We start from the raw sequence: 11,457 nt of genomic DNA on the forward strand, positions 1-11,457 counted from the left end.
TGGCGGACAAGATGGCGGACACAAGATGGAGGCCAAGATGGAGGCCAAGATGGCGGACAAGATGGAGGACAAGATGGCGGACAAGATGGCGGCCAAGATGGCGGATGGTGGACTTTTGGGGGGGGGTGATGACCGGTGGGAGGTGGGTGGTGACCCGTGGGAGGTGTGTGGTGACCCGTGGGAGGTTGGTGGTGATCCGTGGAAGGTAAGTGGTGATCCGTGGGAAGTGAGTGGTGACCCGTGGGAGGTGGTTGGTGACCCGTGGGATGTGAGTGGAGACTCGTGGGAAGTGGGTGGTGATCCGTGGGTGACACGATTATGTTCACCACCAAATGCTGGTGCTTGAGTGTTTTGTTAAGTTAAGTTAAGATCGATGAAGTATAACTGAGTATAGCATGGCAAATATCCCGGAAGCACAGCGAGCGAACCAATTCGATGGCAAAGTGTTCCTTAGATGCTTTAGTTGTAAATTCCACCACGTGCAGCTTCTCTAAGCTGGCGCACGTATGATTGTAGCTCCATTTAGAAGAGTACAAATACAGTGGTAACTGGTGTTGGTGGTGATATAGCCGGCTCCGTTATTGTATTCGAAGATGCTGACGGCCCTGGCGCACCATTTGAAGAAGATGATTAGGGGTGGCCCAGCGGCGGATCAAACGGTAGGCGGAGTAGGCCCTTTCTTACTGCGCTTTTCGCCTTGTCTCATTTTAAATCTCCTCAATGTCCTGCTTCCATCCTGCATCGTTTTTAAAATTAGAGGCCCCAACTATATTTCCGCCCAGAGCCTCCAAGGGGATTGATCCTCCACTGGTTGTCGAGATGTCAAGCGCGGGATTGAGAAACTGATTTTGTCAAGTAGCGTTGGTGCATCAATTGTCCCTAGTATTAAGCCTGCCTGGGATGTGGCCTGGGAATTCCGTTTAAGCGATTCTCATCTATTCAACCATGTTGCTGTATTGCGGCACCAAATACTCAACAATAAAATGCTCAAGGATGGGCTTAACTAGACTACAGTTTAGCTTTTTTCCACATGTAGTAGGAATTCGATTGCCGCGACCAAGGGGAGGCCTTAAAGTCCTTTGATTTATGAAATGCTTTAGAGTACATCTGAAGTATTCGAAACTCCGTTCGCATCATGCTCAATCATTATCGATTTGTTCATTCTTCAAGAAAGAACTAAAAGCATTGAAGTCGTTTTTCGAAACGATAACTAAATTATTGTGCTGATTAAACCAACGCCAACGTCGTGACTCTCCGGAGACCCTTGTCTTAATCGGATGTCTCAATTTGTGGCCCTTGCATCATATCTATTCGACGTACGGCAAAAGTTACGGTTGTGTGCTCCAGCACTGCGTGTAACAGCATTATTCGTCTAATGGAATCGTCCAACAAAGTTCGGCACAGGACAGGTTCGGCTACTACGATCACCACGTCCTGGTGATAGAAAGTCCGGACGGTGTGGAATGCGCCCTAGCGTGTGCGGGGAAAAGTTCCGACCGACTCATCACAAAACCATCACCCACGAAGGTCGTAACCGAAATCATTACACTCCGTGTCTGACTTTTCACGCGGAATGGGCAAGGTAAAGCAGGACGGAAAAGCAATGGTGAAATGGTGATACAATTTCCCCGGGCGTGTTACGAGCCGTGTCGGACACATTTCGGATCGTGGGCCGTGTAATAGAACACTCACAGAAATTGAGATCTGGTGCACTTCTTCGGTAACGTTAGACGTTTGGCCCTCACATCCTGATTCTCCGTTCGGAAATTGGTGCGCGATAAGCGCGGAAAGGGGCCACCGTTGAGAATTCTTTCCAACCGATTTGCTTTCCCATTATCGCGCCGAAGCAGCCGAGAGCCAACGCGAAACAAAATCCTACACAAAAAAAAGGAACAGGAACATGGCTTCGAAACTAATTTTCCACCAACTATGGGTGATGGGAAAAATAAAACACCCCAGTCACACAAAGAACAAAGTCACGGCAAGCGAGCGAGAGAAAATGTGTTTATTGTTACGCTCAAGCTGTCGAGATTGTAGTGCTGGCTGCTCCGGCCATAAGCACCCGTACAAAGCCATCCACCACCTACTACCACGGCTGCTACTGCTAGCCGGCGCAATGTTTCATGCCTTCCGGGGTCTTGTGTGAGGTTTTGTACGGTTGGGTTTACACCGATGCCTTCGCCCTGCGTTAGTACCGGCTGCGGATGATTGCCACAGTCGACCGAATCGCGAATGCGGCTGACTAGGCGCATTTGACTCAAATTGGAACAATCGACGTGCATTGTAGCATCACTTTTGGCCACACACGACCCAGCCACCGAATGAAGCGTAATGTAGCAAACAAAATGATTAGTTTGTAGCAACAAAAGGGCCACTGTGGCCGCTCTGGCAGATCGGATTCCGGTTTGCGGAGCGATTTTGGGTGCAGCAGCTGCACCTGTGCTTTGAGACATTCGGAAACAGTGATGCTATTAGTTCGTGTGTTCCGTATCGTGAGGCCGTCACGAGCATCATATCTGGTCGGGTAGGGAGTGCCTGTCAGCCACCGCCGATCCAAGACGACGTATAAAAAGTAGCAAACGGAAGCACCGTAACACGCCAACGGGAGGTTTTTTTACTTTATTCCCAGATACACACAGGGGGAAAAACAGCTTGGCGAAGTCTTCGTTTGTGGATGGACCGCGATAAAGAATGCTCTAGTCAGGGAATTCGTCACGGAGCTTTACTGGAAGCGTAAAGAGCTATTATTGTACCATTATTTCTCAACGTGACACGCCAAAAAGTTTCCTCCCCGTTTTCGGTGCGACGTCGCCATCGTCGTCGTTCTCGTCGGGAGGAACAGCCCCGAGAAGCTGTCCTTCCTGGCCGCGTTTCCACAACCGTGCGCAGAAAGAATTGTGCACGGGTACGAAATGAAACGGAACCTTGTTAGAGAAGGGCCCAGAACGCGACGCGCCAGGCATAACGAACGGTTGATGGTGGTTTTGCGCGTTGTTCCGCCAAGTTCCGTAGCCAGTTTCGTAGCCATTATTATTATTTGCGACAACAATAAAAATAAATGCGAACATCGAGCGCGCGCGCACACAGGAAACCATCATCATCCCATCATCGGTGGATGATTCCGGGAGGGTTCGTTGGGTGAGAAAGGCATCCCCATGTCTTACGGGCGAATTCGCGGTCCATGAAAGGTGAATGCGAAACAGTTGGAAAAAAGTGACAATTGCCTCCTGGTCGGGTCGGTCGGTTTGGTCGGAAGTCTTCAATAGCCGTGCAGGTATTCCGACCAAACCGCCGTATCTTACCGGCGCGTACGTGTGCGCTTAAAGGTGCAGTCTCATCTGAACCTCCATAAATTGATTTATGAATGTTCGTAGCGTTTGTCGGTCGTAGCCAGGCAAAAAGCGCAAAACTAACAAACAATAGCATTTGTCCCAAGAAAATGGCCCCCCGTACCCTCCGGGCGTTCGGTGTTAACCGGTGCCGCTTTCGTAAGCGGCTGCCTGATGAGCCCTTATAAAGTTGTTTCGCCGGCGATTGGATGCTTTTATTTGTTGATTGAGTAATGCACGAAAGCCGTCGCTCCGCTGCTGTATATCTGTGCTGTTGATCATCACAGGATCATTCACGGTAGGTACTTTAGGTTACTGCCGGTACCCAACGGATACCGCTTCACGTCACTGTCGGTCCCAAGGTCGGTAGGCAAACGGTAAAAGTGTGTGCATTTTACGATCACCGTAATGGTACGCCGTTCGCTCGGTACGATGATTTAGAACTGCCCTTGCGTTTCATATTTAACTTTCAATTTATGGTTTTGTTGTGTCTGTTCGTGAGGCGTGAAGAATTGAATTTGATCGCAAAGAATTGTAATAAAATATGTACTGGCCGGTTTGAAATGTTTGTACTGTGAGGAAAGAAGTTTTATTTATCTGTTGATCACTACCTGTAGCAATCTTAAATATTACCCACTAAAGTACAAAGTATCGAAATTCACAATGGTAAAAGGCATTTTGAAGCTCAAGGACATCATTTGGACACTTAAATTATTTTACATTAGATTCATTAGATATGATATCGAACTTGGGGTGTAGAAGAACCTTCGTAAATAGACACTGGATTTTATCTAAATGGGCTTCAGAGTTCAAGTAAATGTCGCTCTATACCTCGAACAGGTTGATGGAATTTTCCTATATAGTTCCGGTACTCACTCATACGTCTCTGAGACATGGACATTGTTCCTAAACTGTGTCCCAACACAGAAGGGTTTCTTCGTCCTATTGAAGGCTCCGAAAAGCTGGTGATGTCATTAGAATGACACCGTGAAGTCCAATTCCTAAACTCTTTTCAAGTCGTCCACATGGACAGAAGAGACGTAGTATGCCTGAAGCAACTAACAAAAAGCGATCTCAAAAGAGGACCAATTTTATCGAATAAATGTGAAGAATTTATTCATCTCCGTTATTATGAAATACGGACGGAATATTCACGGATGAGCCTCAACTTGAAGTTTTCTGTCGCTTCACGAAAACAACAACAGTCTTGCTCGCCACGGGGTCGAAGAGGGATTTGCCTTTGAAGGTCTTCTGTCATAAATTCTACTTCCCGTTCCGATTGGTTCGATCGCATGGGTACACAACACGGTAGCGATTATTCCGGTGCGGTCCGTTTGACTCTCCATGCCGCGGAACAGATCTTGCTCGAGTTCAATTTCACGTCTACGCCCGATGGCGCACAGGAGAGCAGGGTGATGTTGTTTTTTCCTTTGCTCTTCTACACCGTGTGTTCTTGTCTTGGGGTTGGATTTTTCCCCGACCGAACTTTAGTCCCATCCAACCGTCCCATCCAGCCGACCGGTCCAACCGTGTGGTTAATGGTTCATATTTCCATCAAAGCAAACCCCGACCAGACGGGCGATGGCGAGGAGTTCGGGTTCGGTTCGGGCTGGGATTTCACAGACCTGCGGACTCATCGATCCAAATCTGGCCCGTTTCCCGTTTCATCTGAAATGGAACGCGGCCTCGCATGGGCATTCGAGCCGCATCATTTAGAACCGCTCGACCGTGGCCCGGCGGCGCGACGGTGGGACGAGACGTTTGTGGAGGCTGGTCGGTATCGGCGAGCGAGGAGGGTTTTAAATTACTTCGCACCGAGACTGGCGAACCTCCTCCCGGCGACAGTAACGACATCGTTACGTGCATTACGTTTGTCCGTGGTCAAGGAAAAACGGAAAAAAGGCATCTCGGAAAACGATGTGCAAAGAGAGTCAGACAAAGTGGCCTCTTTCGAGATTCGATAAACCGGAAACAATCTTGGCATGGGGTGGAAAATATAGACCTGATGTACGGATTAGTTTTCACCGAGCATCGCGACAGCTAAGAATAAAAGCCCATTCTGTCGGGTTTCGGGTCTCGGCAGGGACTACTGCAGGGCACGTACCGAATAGGTGCAGTTCCCTGGTGCTTCGGGTGTCTGTCAGTCACCATTTGGATGTAGGTCACAGGTTCGATTCAAAGATCCGCAACCGCACACCGGATATTCTCGTCGAATGACAACCGGCCCGACCCGTGCCAGGGAACTAAATTCAATCGTGTCTAATCAGTTTTCAGCGCTGATGTTATTCCGTCCCGCCGCCACCGACACGGCGAGTCCGAGCTACGGCCGATACGAAACCCTCCAACCACTGGGCCAAACTCCCCGAGGACATTCGGTCGTACGGCGTGCGGCGTCCGTATGGGAAGCCATACGCAAGCAGCGAAAGGCCATGTGGACGGAATCGTTCCCGCAGGGACTCGAGTGGCACAGATTATATTTAATATGCACCGAGCGTGCAGTGACGGGCCAGGCCCCGGATCAAATGCAGACATGCATGGTGCTGCGGCACTGCGTTATGCTTCCAACAAGCCCTCCCTACTGCCCGAACCCCGGGAACATGCGCCTTCTCGAGACAAAATTTGCAATTCAAAGCCAAACGAAACGACCCCGTGGACGTGGAAAACGAATGGGAACGAATTTCAATACAAAATCCTAGTATCTGTCACGGGCATGAAATGAATGTTGCCTTTGCGTTGCGTCGTTGCCTCGGTCGGTCTTAATGGTCTTAATTGAGTGAGTGTGTGTTTGAGGATTTTTTTAACCGTACGCATTTGCCGATGCCAGTTGGAGGAGAAAACCGGGCTCGGAAGAGGAAACATAAATTGTACGTGTATCTGTGGTTAAAGAAAACGTTTCCCAACGCTTGCGGTCCGGCCACGGCGGTGGCAACTCATTGGTGGAAGTGAATTAATTTTGCTCACCAGATTTGGTGGCGTACCGATTTAATCACATGATGCATTGTTTAATTCCATTCCAGTGAAGTTACCCTTGCAATGTGACAAAAGAACGAGCTTGTTCATGCAGTTCCAAGCTGCTCGTACGTTCCAATCAGATTAGGCAAAGGATTTATACGTATTTTGTTTAAATATTTGAAATGAGGACAATCTGATGGAACGATTTCACTTTACAACGACAAGCGTGGTTTGTTTTAAAGACATTTCCCGAAATACAGATAGAACTTCTGAACAAAATATGTAAATAAGTCGAGTTGTGCGATGTGATTGTTGCATGCTTCTGAGTTCCAAAGAAGTCGTAAGACTTCTTGTCACACCCAATACTCTCAATAAACTTAGTAAAGATTCAATTGAGAATTGCCTTCTTATTATCCTTGTGATAAAAAGAAGCATAATTCAAAATATTTAATATAGTCTTGTCGTAAATGTACTACCTCTTTTTTTACAAAGTTTATGTTATATTGTTCTATAAAATCCTATCATAAATTTTGTATTTATTTGCTATATTAAACTGCAAGGCATTTCTGCAGTTTGTCGCTCATTAATATCTATCTTTTTCTCGTTCTATCTCTCCTAATAAAGTATACTCAATTCTATGAATCTCACAACAACCAGAGCCAAATAGACGAGATTACCTCACCAACGGACCACACATAAACTTCTCAAGTACTTCAGGCTTTTTGACAATCAAGTCAGCCGTGATTCCAAGTAACAATTCGTGTTGGAAACTCTCTATAAAAGCAGGCTGTGAGTTAATGGTTCGCATTCAAAATACGTTCATAGCAGGCTATTGAAAACTTTAAAAAAGTTGGATCGTTGCCATGACTCGTGAGATGGAAAACCCAACCCAAACCCCACGTTTTCATGCCACAGCACGATGCCACAGCCTCATCATGCGATGGAACATAATTTCATCGACTTCAGTACTCATTACACCGCAATCAAAATTAGCTTATCATGCCGACAATCGCTGACGTTGCATTCGGCTGGCTCGGCCGCTCTCCGGCTCACTTTGCATATGCGACGATGCGTCCAAGCATTTAAATTTGCCTCGAACGGTTTGTGGTTTCACCCGTTAGTGGAACAGTTTTTCAGCAAACTTCTCGGTGTATAATAATAAAATCGCTACATCGAAAAGGCAACATCACCAGGTCGGTCCAGCCCTGCCTAGTGAGTGGCAGGGATGAATGAATTCATCCCCTTCATTCGTGTATCGCGATGCAAATAAACACCGGAAATGAACCCGCCAAGCAATGATCGCTAGAGGGTGGCCCCTCCACTCCCAGTCGAATGTGGCCGAGAGTTTGGGAACATGCACATCCCACATTCCCCACAGACAAACACACACACCCATTGCAACGGTTTCCTGTCAGTATCAATTACCGGTCGGTAGAATGGAAAATCAGGAAAATCCTCACGCGCTCATGATTAATTCCCACTCCCACTTTTTTCGCCCCTGCCTCGACTCTCGGCGATCGTGGGTTCAGCTACACTGCACCAAAGCAAGCGTGCCACATGGTGCAGCGGGCAGCATTTGAATCCATAATTTCGTACATCCGACTGTGGCCGATCCCATGTCCGCCATGAGCCGTTTGGTGGCGTTTCCCATCGTGGGGTGGCTTTCTTTCGTCCACCGGAGAAGGGTGCATATATTAAAACAATTTAAATGCCACCGCACCGCATCATCATCATCATCATCGGCATCGTCATCGTTACGTCGATTTGGTGCTGCTGTTCGTTCGGTTCCCTCGTTATTAGTTGACACCAAACGCGGGTTGAACCATCGACGGGTGCCGGAACCTGCCGCTTGTGACACGGGGTAATCGTAATTGCGCGACACAAAAACACACAGAGCGTATATCTTTGCCGTAATCGCGTGCTCAATATATTTCTGACAGCTATCCCCGGGATCGTCTGGCACTAAATCCGGGATGGCTTTGCAGGGGGTCCCTTGCTGTTGTTGGCTTATCGCGCAGTGAAGCGTTTTATCCGGCGGGACTATTGAACTCTCGGCAACAAGATGGCACACAATCGGTGGCTCGACAGATCGGTTCTAAGGCTGCCGGAGCAACCGAAACTTGAAGATGGATCCTGCTGTTTCCTGATGCCCAAGGCCCCGGTACGTGGCCTGATGATGACATATTAAAGCGGATTGGTCTGTACCATGCCGAAGGGATTTGGAAGTGATTTTAAATTCATTAACAAACACCCTGCTCGGTGCCAGCGTCCTGTGTCCATGTCTCGACTCCCTTACTTACACTACCTACCTTTCTCCTTCCCGAAAGACCCTTTATCGGTCACTTCGGCACGTCGGGGATTTTTTTTTGTGTGTATGATCGGCATCATCCGTGTGCCAAACATCCGGGGATTATCGCTTTCGTTCGCCCATCGCGGTTCGGTTCGGGAGGAAATTCGCCACTACACAACACAAACTACCCGCTAGCCGGGGGCTTTGGTGTGTTGCTTGGGCAAGACAGCAGGATAAGCATTACACTTTCTCCTCGCCCTTCTTTCTTTCTGGCCTCATCGTCCCGGGTTACCGTTACGCTTCGGTACACTTCCGTGCAAACCAATCCCGAACACCCGATTGCCACGGGCAGGAGTTTAATGACGATAATCAAATATTTACACGAAACCACTCCAAGTTCTGAGCCTTCGAACCGGGGCCGGTGGAAAATTGATACCGCCCTAAAAAGCCTTGGCAGCAGCATTACAAGGTACAACGGCAGTTTGGTACAGTTTTCCGCTTAATTCGTTCGGTTTGCAGCTTTGATTTCCACCGTACACCGTGCCGCAGCACATCCAGAACATCGAATCCATGAGCTGCAAAAATAGAACTCCTCCAGATACGGGTTCGAACCGTAACCGAACGATAAATTTATTCAAATGACTTCCATTCCCGGAACAATGTACAGCTTAAATTAACTGCAAAAAAGGACGTCAACCGCATCGGGATTATTACATCTCCGGTTAACAAATTCTTTAAACGATTTAAATAATGATTGATGAATGTATGGTTGATTGCATAATTCGTTAAATATTCATGCCGTAAATTGTATCACGATTAGATAATCGCATCACATTTTCCCGGAAGCATATCCTGTGAAAACAATTTCGTTTGAAGCTCTGCTGCAAATAAAGAGCAATCGATTCCGAACAGCAATAATGGTAACTGAACTTTGTTCAAATTGAACTAGAATCGAGATACATGGAGAATATACTTCCTGGAGATTTTGCAACTGAAATCAATGCTTGTTATACGGCGATCCTCTACGGCAGACCACGCGAAGGACTGGTCCTTTTGCTGAAGTCACAAAGTTTTCTCAGTGAAGCAGAGTCTATGGGTGATTCGTCCTGCTAGTTGCTCCTTATTCAAGGCTTGGGGAGCCTTTTTAGACTGAAGGAGTTGAGGTGCCGAAGACCAGAGCTCTGTTAAAGGAAACCAGATGTTTTTTCTTTTGTTTCACCAAATACTATTTTATTCGTCAATTGCTCCCGCTTATTTAGCCATTTTAACAAATGTCATGGCTTCCTTGATCTACATTCTGCAATGCTGTTAAAAATTTCCACAGTTAAGTATTTTTAATGCTTTCGGAAAGCTTTGAACACAATTTAATTTAACTTATAAAACTTGTAGAAGTCCGTAAAGACCTCCAGATGTACCTCCTCTAAATATTATAGTTCAACTTGACCATCAAAAGCTACTAAAATATGCTCCAGGAATTAGAAAGACTTAATGATCTCGACATATTCCAGTTCATATTCAGATTGTTCATCAAAAATTGCTCCAAAATTTATCATTTTGTACTAAAAAACTATGTGAAATGTTGGATTTATTTTTATTCGATTAAATTGACTACCTTATGCGTCGGTGTCCAAGCCATCCGGACATTGTTAACATGGTACATGAACTCAAACATTAATTTAATTCTGTTAACTAACAAGCTGCCTTGTCAAACCCATGCAGTATCGTACATGTAAATTGTCATAATTCCTGGAGGTGCAAATACCCCAAGGCATTCAGCAACAGCTTTTAATTCCAGTCATTATCGTCCCACTGGAACTAGGACGAAGGTTTAAAGTACGTACAGCCGTAACCCGTTTTGGATATTGTTCATGCCATGTGGTATTAATTACAGCAATAATACGTGGCATCGCCGTCTCGTAACCATCTCGGGCTGTACGCTGTACCATTTAATTTTTCACTTCACTACCATCATATCCTCGGCTAAGCAGGGCACACATTCCGTCCCAAAATTTACCCATCCAACTGATCCCTAAAAACAGCATAGACAATCGCACACCGCAGGACTTCGGACGGAAAGGGCATCCTTAGCGGGACAGCACAACGTCGACGTCGACGTGATTTACATACTGGTTGGCCAACAAACCCACACGGCCTCACGGTGGATCGGGTTATGCAAGCGACTACAATTGCCCTGCGCCACGTTGCCCTCCGGTCGAGAGTCCTTCTGCGAAGTGCGTTTGTTGTGTGGTGTGGAGGCTACGTGGTAGGGATAAATATGATGGCCCGATTGAAGATGCAGACCAACCGATTGCGTGTGCCGTGTTGGCATCGTTTCGTAAATTTGATATTTTACTCCAACCGTCCCGTTTCGGCCACACCGACCATCGGAGGATCAAATGAAGCGTTCTTGGTTTAGGAAGCTGGCGTTCTCGGCGTTATGTTTGCCGCTTCTCCAGCCCCACCATCGGCTAGTTCCACGAATGGCAAGAGTCTTAGCCGCACGCCACGATTCGCCGTCCGGGCCGTTCCGGGGCTTGGCGAGGCCTTGGCAAGTTTTTATATTTAATTAACTCCCTTTTTGTTCTCCGATTATTTACGGCCCATTTCGTACCCAGTACACGCGGGGTTCGGGATGTCGTAAAAATCGTCCTCGGTCGGGTTCGTTCCAACATTTCTGCTGCTGCTGCTAGGGTCCAGAAACCAGAAAGAAAGCCGATAGCGTAGCGTGAGCGTAGTCGAGAGAGATGACGGTAAAGTGGAATAATTTTAACAGCTATCCAACGGCTGTTGTCGTTGCCGCGCTCCGTAGTCTTTGCAAAGGGCATTGTGATAAATTTTCCCTCCAAACCGTTTCACTCGGATGCTGCCCCTCGGTCCGGGCGATCT

Source organism: Anopheles moucheti, chromosome 2, assembly GCF_943734755.1.
Source record: "Anopheles moucheti chromosome 2, idAnoMoucSN_F20_07, whole genome shotgun sequence".
Taxonomy (NCBI): Eukaryota; Metazoa; Arthropoda; class Insecta; order Diptera; family Culicidae; genus Anopheles; species Anopheles moucheti.